Below are 7589 nucleotides of genomic sequence, written 5' to 3'. Positions count from 1 at the left end.
TCTGTTGGGTAAGGGAATTATGTCGGGCCGATCTATCAATAAACATTAGGGTTGCAGTTGAAATGTGGCAGGATTGTTTTAACCAAATCTTGTTCAAATTGCATTACATGCCAGCGAGAATTAAGGAAATTATATAGTGCTGCTTTCATGGAGATGTTAAAGATGTGATGCATATTAAACGGGGTTTGTGTGTGTGTGTCATATTTGGTGTTAATGTAAAACCATGCACACTTTTTTTGTTTGAGACATTGTGAATAGTTAAGATATTGTGGGTGATATACTTTGTCCTACACCACAGGCTCTGTTTCTAAATGAGAAGTAGAAATAGAAGTAGGTAATTTATTAGTGCTTGCTGAAATGATACAGCAAAGTACCAGAAGTGTTCTTTTGAAAGAAAAAAAACAGTATCTGTGGAAGAACGGTGTGGGAAGGTGTGGAATGTTATGATTATGTGTAAATTAACTTCCCTGTTTAAGGCAAGATCTGCCAGTGTTATTGCCAGGACTACATTTTTAAAGGACTGGGGGAAAACACACTCATGTGAAAATGTGGACATGCAGTTATTGTCAGTATTGTTAAGTAAATAACATTTATGCATTACAGGCACAGTGGGGTTGTTTGTTGTATATTTGTACATTTACATTGTTTTTATTACCTAAAGTGGGGTGGGGGATGAAAATGTGATGGCTGCTTGGGTAGTATTGCTTTGTGCTTCCTGTAGAATGCTGCATTCTGGTTCCTGCTTGGAGATGCCTGCAGTTGCTGAACATTGCCAGTAGGAGAAGATGGCCATGTGATTAACTGGAAGGGGAGGGCAGTGAAGAGATTTACAAAGCAGGAGGAGGTCTCTCACTGTGTGTGTGTATACACATGCAGGGCTTGGGAACAAGGGCTTCTCCCTCCTGCCATTGTTGTCAGACAACCCCATGTTTAAAAAGATGGGTTGCCACTTGCAGAAGAACATCCTTGACTTAGACTGCAACCCTAGCCACACATTCCTGAGAGTAAGTCCTGTTGAGTACACAGGTCATATGGTTGTGCTGTATATCCTTAAGCCTTGAACAGATACATGCTTCCACTTTCAACTAGCATCCACAGCCTCCAGGGCAATTATTTCCACTTGTTTTAAAAATCATGGAAGTGTAACTTATCATGGAGCCCAATTCTATGCCAGATCCTGGTTTTCTTTGCACTGTAAAATTGGGAAAGTTTGCTTGAGATGAATAAGAAAACATAATTGGGAGAGCAATAACAATATTGTCAGGTCTCATTTAGTAGACCAGTGATCACTGAGTCTTCTAAGGGGCTGATAAGCCACAGCCCAATTGCTATAAATTGTAATACAGTGACACGTGGACTCGGTTACATAAAATGTGTGATTTTGCATTGTTCGGCTGATATAAAGACTCGGGTTTCTCATAAACTGCCTAATTAGTATTTTAATTACAGCCCAAGAACTCCTCTGCTTTAGCTTGAACCTTGTATTTAAACTTTTTACTGAAATGGGGCCTTTTATGTTTGTTAGCACACAAATAGATTTCTAATTAGCCAGCACTGGAAACAGTGGGAAAGATGATTTATTACCAGGGATGGTTTGAGGATAACATTCTATTTTAGATAGGGGGAGGTCGCTTTGATTTTCCATGACTTTGTGCAATATCACTTCTCTTCACTTTTCTTCTTTTTAAAAAAATACTTCATCAGATTCCTGTTTGTACTTGCCAGTTGGCCTTTAATCAAACAGCAGTGGTCACAAGTATGAATGATAGGCAAATCAATATTGTTGTGACCTACAACCTGTGCCATTAAATGTTTCCCATGCTTCAAACTCGGCATTGTCTTTTGATGGGCGAAGTCCAAGGACACACCATTTTCTCTCAACTAATCCTCAAAAGCCTGGGATTTCCTTCATTGAAATATTGTGGGGTACGAGAACTCTCCCTTGCTAGAGTAGGTAGTTATGCACAAGGTAAACAATGCAAATATTTCCTACTGTTCCATACTGGTGCTGGAGAAGCACTTGTAACAGGCCTCAGGATGTCAAATGCAGTGTCTCCAGGACCGAGGAGAGCTCCCAGTCCTGCTTCAACTTTGCTCGGCTGAGTGCTTAAGCACCAGAACAGATCTGATGCCTTACCCTTGCTCCTCAGCTGTGTGCTGGAAGGGACCTGTTCACTTAAACTTTCCATAGCCTTTAGGATGTGTTTTCACCACCCCAGAAGGCAGGACTGGACCTACCGTTAGCAGACTAAGGTAGCTGCTTCAGGCAAATGCTTTTGGATGTCATGGAATGGTAAGAAATTATTGTTTGTTCATTATTGTTTTTTGTCAAGGAAAGGGATTTTCTACACAAGGTGACAAAATAACTTAGTCAGCTGTGGACACCATGCTCCTTGACTTGGAATGGGGTGCTGTTTGCTGCTCCACCTTAGGCAGGAAAATGTTTTGGCTTGGGAACATGCAAGTGACATTTATTGAGTTATTTCCATAATGGCTTTACATCGGATAGATCTCAGTTCATATGTGTGTGTGTGTGTGTGTGTGTGTGTGTGTGATATCTGTCTATCTATCTATCCACTGTCCCTCTCCTTCAGCATAAAGTGACCTCTGGGTAGCTAACAAATCATTACTGACCTCAACAGCAGAATAATGTTCTGCAGAACATCCTCTTCCTTTGGACAATGTTGCTAATTCTCAGAGTGCACGTGGGGCAGCTTAAGGAATATGGGGTGACTGAGAAAGCTTCGTCAAACTCATTCTGCTGTCTACATTTGAGGAATCTGAAGCCCTCTTCAGAAACAGATAGTAATGGTTTCTTGCAAATATTCCACCTACCTCATATTCAGGGTATAGTTATATTGAGGATAAAATATCTTGTAATAATAGGAATGTTGTGTTCGGAAGATTTCTTTCCAGCAGTGAATAGTTTGAAACCTGTCAGACCTTGAGCATCTACACTCCTGTCAGCTCAAGGTAAGTTGAGTGGAAGGAAAATGTGTTAATAACCCCTTTCCAGAATATGATTTAAATATCTTTATGTACGTATATTCCCCACATGAAATATGACAGAACCATTGCACTTGTTCAGTACTAATATGACAGAGAAGAAAAAGCAATGAAGACATCTTAGCAAATGTTGGCTACTCAGATGCATTCTGATATCACTGTAACATAATAATTGCTTAGTGCACTCTAGTTAAATCATGGTTGAAATGTTTCAGACACAATGTTCTTGCAAAAAGTACATGTTGTTGTCTTTATGTGCCTTAAGTGCCTTTAAAAAATAGGGAGTCATTACAGCAACAGGATACAGACCAGATGCAACAGAAATCCTGGAGAATTCTCTGTAGAGCCATCATTCTCTTTTTGACATACCGGCAGCAGCCGAATGTTATTAACTTATTCACATGGGAAGCCATTGACCTCTCCACACCTGGCTGTAACATCTATTCTTCATGAGAAACGCCACATAACAGTTTGCAAAGAGATGCTTGGGAGTGCATAGGCAATACCTGCTGAAATCCCAGTAGATTTCCAGAAGTCGGGAGAACCTCAGTGCCCAGGATAGCTCCTTATGTCTCCCCTGTAAGTAGAAGAAGTAGATTTGTGGAACCTCGACTTACATACACCTTGTTTCGCAGATGTTCTAAGTTGCGTCTGCGGCAAACCCAGAAGTAAACACTGGGTTTGCCGCAATTCACGCATACACAGAAGTAGCTTCTGCCATCTGTGCATGTGCAGAAGCGCACTACTGCCGAATATGCACACACACAAGACGCCTCTTCTAGCATCCTGTTTTGACCAGCTGACGCACCTCCGGAAGGGATTATGTCCGTAAGTAGAGGTTCCACTGTAGTACAAGTTGTATAATCTGCAAAATAAGAGAAATTCAAATTTTAGGATGTAGCTATTCTTGTCATGGAACTTGGGTCACCCTGGTAGAAATCGTGTGTGTGTTATAAGAATGATACTTATGAAGGGCAGGGGGGAATGACCCGAGGTGGTGGCAGAAGTGAGGGGAAGAGCATCAATGCAACTTTACTGGAAACATTTTATTGGGAAAGGAAGGGTGGCACAGAAAGGAAATGAAGCTGATTCCTGAAATATTTTGCAATTTCATTTAAATGAACCTCAAATATTTCACTGTGTTGTGCAATGTATTGATCCATGAAGATGAAAATATGCATTGAAGAAACCTGCAGGGGAGAAAGAGCACCAGACACTATCCTGCTTGTACATTTGTTTTTGTCTTAAAATATGTCTTTAAAACACAATCAAAGAGAAAACACTTAATTCCTCATTTCATCAAGGATCCACAGCTCCCCATTTTTTATTGTGAAATGAACCTGACTTTTTTTAAAAAAGCAGGCTGATAAAGTATGGCTGCACTTAGATGGATTTTAGATGTTGACCACCTTATATATCACTTCAATTTTTACATGTCTCCTCAATGTAGCACCTCTGAATTAAATGGCTTTTCTTCTTGCAATTTTTTCCACCTTGACATTTGGTGTTTTTAAACATTATTTTCATTTTTAATGCTTTCAAACAACTCCTTATGTGAAAATGTTAATAAGCAGGCTTGTGATAGGGCAGTACCACCTCAACTAGTGAACATGCCAATACTGTAAATTGTTATGGCTGTTCTACAGGGTTATACAAAATTAGCTGGTAGACTGGGGTGGTAGAATTCTATATGACCACCTGAGACCACAAGTGGGGAAATGCCATATTTTGAATTCTCCTTTTCCCAGCTCAAAACAATACGCTATGTGTTAACGCATCAGAATTAGACTGCCTCTTTGATGGTCTTACACAAGAGCAGGAAAAGATTTCCATCCCAGATACGTTCTAAATGGTGCTACAATCCAGTATTCTGCATACTCCTTCTTCAATATGCACAATTTACAGCATAGTATTTCTTCAACCTGAATATCAGAATGGAAGGTGGTCCAGTTCTTTAAAACCAGAAGTGCTTTGCCAGATAATTATGTTTTGTATAGTCAGAGAGGTGCAGCTTCTGAAGGTTTTGTCCTTACCGCTTTTGTTTGGCACTTCCTTTTCTCAAAAACAAAAACCTTTTTATATTGAATCCAGTAACGCCATGAGCTACTGTTGCTGTGTAGTGCTTAATTCTTTCCAGGGCCTTATTCTGTCATGCCAGTATTAAACATTTTGAGTCGCTTTGTCTAATGTGCCAGATCTATGCTTTACAGCAAGCCTCTAAAGAGTTTCACTGAGTTTATTATGACATCTAGGGATACTATGTCTAGGATCCCCAAATCCCCACAATGCAATTTGCATATTATGAAAATAAAATGCTCTACTAATCAACTGATCTCATCCACCACATTAGCCTAGCTAAATGTATAACAGCCTGAATTATTTTTGCCAGCAATAAAAACAAATGAGTAGAAAATGTCCCCTCGTTCTCTGAGTGTATGCTCAACATTCTTTCTAAAAATGAGACTTTTCCTACCAGTTGCCCAAAGGTTGTGGGTTGCCAAGGGCAGCTGTTGAATTTCTACATGCCTCTCCTTCTAGGCCACTGACCTCCTCTCTTCATTGACTCTGGGAATAGATAATTTGCTCCCATCACAGCTGGCTGGGATAGAGGAAGCTTTCCATGTGAGAAAGAGGCCTGAGGACATTGAGGGGGTAAAGCATGGCCCTTTATCCAAATGACTGAATGCCTTGGAGGAAAATGTTAATATTTTGCAGAAGCTGATAAAGTTAAACAAGCAAGTGCAAGTCATTCCAATGCAGGCTTCTGGGAGGAAATGCGCAGATTGGTATCTTTAGATCCTACGGATCGCTGAATTTAGTTCATTATCATTCTTTGTTAGAAAAGAAACCAAAAACCCACCAAGCTACTCCAAGTGTTAATTAGATGTGGTTTACTAGAGCAGATTCCTCATTTTAGAAGGAAAACTCTTCTGTGTTAACATGATCAAAATAGAACAAGAAGAGGATGCTTAGACTACCATATGCTATACTTACCAGTTTCAGAAGGATGTAGAATTAGCTTCCTCTGGTAGGAGGTCTGGCCAGTGATGGTTTATAACCTACAGGTGGCCTCCCAGATATCCAAAGAGTTGAGAACTTAAGTCAAGATGAATTCTCCCCACCTTGAAACTACTTTGCACTCCTGAAAGAAGAAAGAGAACTGATACCTCTGGTGATGGAATGGGTGGGCATATATTATTGGCTGCACTCTCAGCTGACAAAGATGGAGAATACTGTGAGCAAGAGGTGCCTAAGTGTCTCAAAAGCCAGTGGTTTCTCTTGACAAGAAACCAGAGCACACTGAACCAGGCTGGGGCAAGCCTTGGGTGCTCTAGGCAACCCTATTATGACTCAAGGCTGCTGTTGTCATCAGTTAATGTGGGAGCAGGAGAGGCTGCTTACCATTTGTAGTCCCTATTATGACAAAAGCAAGAGAGTGGCTGACCTTGTGCCTCTAGGGATTGCCTCTTGCTTATTGCCTCCTTGTTCTCTTTCAAGGATCCAAGCTCAGGCAAATGGAAAAAGAAATCTTGATCTTTCCTTAATAATTACTGCCCTTCGATCCGTGCTGTGTGAAAGTGTCTCTGTCATGATTCATATTGTTGCCACTCTCTGTAAACCTAATTGATCATTGGTAATTGCCTTAGATCAGGTTAGGCCATTTAACTTCATGTTGTCTTCTAGGGGCTGCTGTGCCTGCTTGCATTGCTCACCCCCCATGCCTGCCTGCACCCACACCAGCCCTTCAGCTATCTCGCCCCAACCCCCATAGCTCATCCCTAAGATGCTCGCATCTCACCCCAGACCCTAGTAACTTGCCCAACTCCCTTCCCCATCCCCTCACAGCTTGCCCCCCAACCCCTTCCCTCATCCCCACACAGCTCACCACAACCCCTCTATAACTTGCCCAACCCCTCTTTCTCCCTTCTCCAAGAAACTTGGTCCAAAATAACACTAGTACATGTGTATTGTCTGTGCCATCAGGCAGTCAATAATATTATTCTGAGATGCATCCTTTTAAAATGATAGAGATGCAACTGGACTGGCAAAGTTGTTACAGGGCCTAAGCTCTTCCAAAAGTAGCTCACAGATACAATATTTTGATGAGCCATTATGTGTTAGATAGTCCTCAGGGGCAGAAAATGACCACATGGCTTATTATAACGTGTATTTATTTTTTAATATGTGCTGTTGCCTTAAGACACACTTTTTGCTAACTTGTGCTGTCGTTGACCAAGATGCAAATTGACTAGCTGCTACAATATGCTTTGTAGTTTTGCGAGATGGGGGATAAAAATAACACATTAAAAATTGTGAGACCTCAATTAAAATAACACATGGAGAGGATGTTAAAGTAATGTGAAGCACATTATTGCATGCATGTTGAGAATATGCCCTCCTATCAGCATCACTGGTGTCAACAGCCAGCTAGAGCGAGCTCCCTAACGAGAGGTTTCTAATTAGTCTCTCCCCATCCCCTTGACTTAGATACCAAATTAAATGTGCTTTATGCTCTATATCGTGCACTATTATGCTTTAAAAGGCTTAGATCTGAACAACAAGATAAATGATGAATCCCAGCA

General features: G+C 40.9%; 1 protein-coding gene and 1 long non-coding RNA gene across 5 annotated transcripts in view; one reads left to right on the top strand and one right to left on the bottom strand.

Moving 5' to 3' along the window:
* The window catches only part of ANK3 (ankyrin 3), a 393627-nt gene that overhangs the window by 132911 nt on the left and 253127 nt on the right, over window positions 1–7589 (top strand). The gene's annotated exons all lie outside the window — the stretch shown is intronic.
* On the bottom strand, window positions 3137–6364 carry LOC309341615. The gene is made up of 3 exons (XR_014156436.1): window positions 6001–6364; window positions 3767–3871; window positions 3137–3583 (listed from the first exon to the last, which is right to left on the bottom strand). It is a non-coding gene; the product is annotated as an uncharacterized lncRNA (long non-coding RNA).

Source organism: Podarcis erhardii (genome assembly GCF_964252035.2).
Source record: "Podarcis erhardii genome assembly, chromosome: 5".
Lineage (NCBI taxonomy): Eukaryota > Metazoa > Chordata > Lepidosauria > Squamata > Lacertidae > Podarcis > Podarcis erhardii.
Note: the sequence above shows the minus strand (reverse complement) of the source record. Positions and strands in the feature narration are given on the sequence as shown.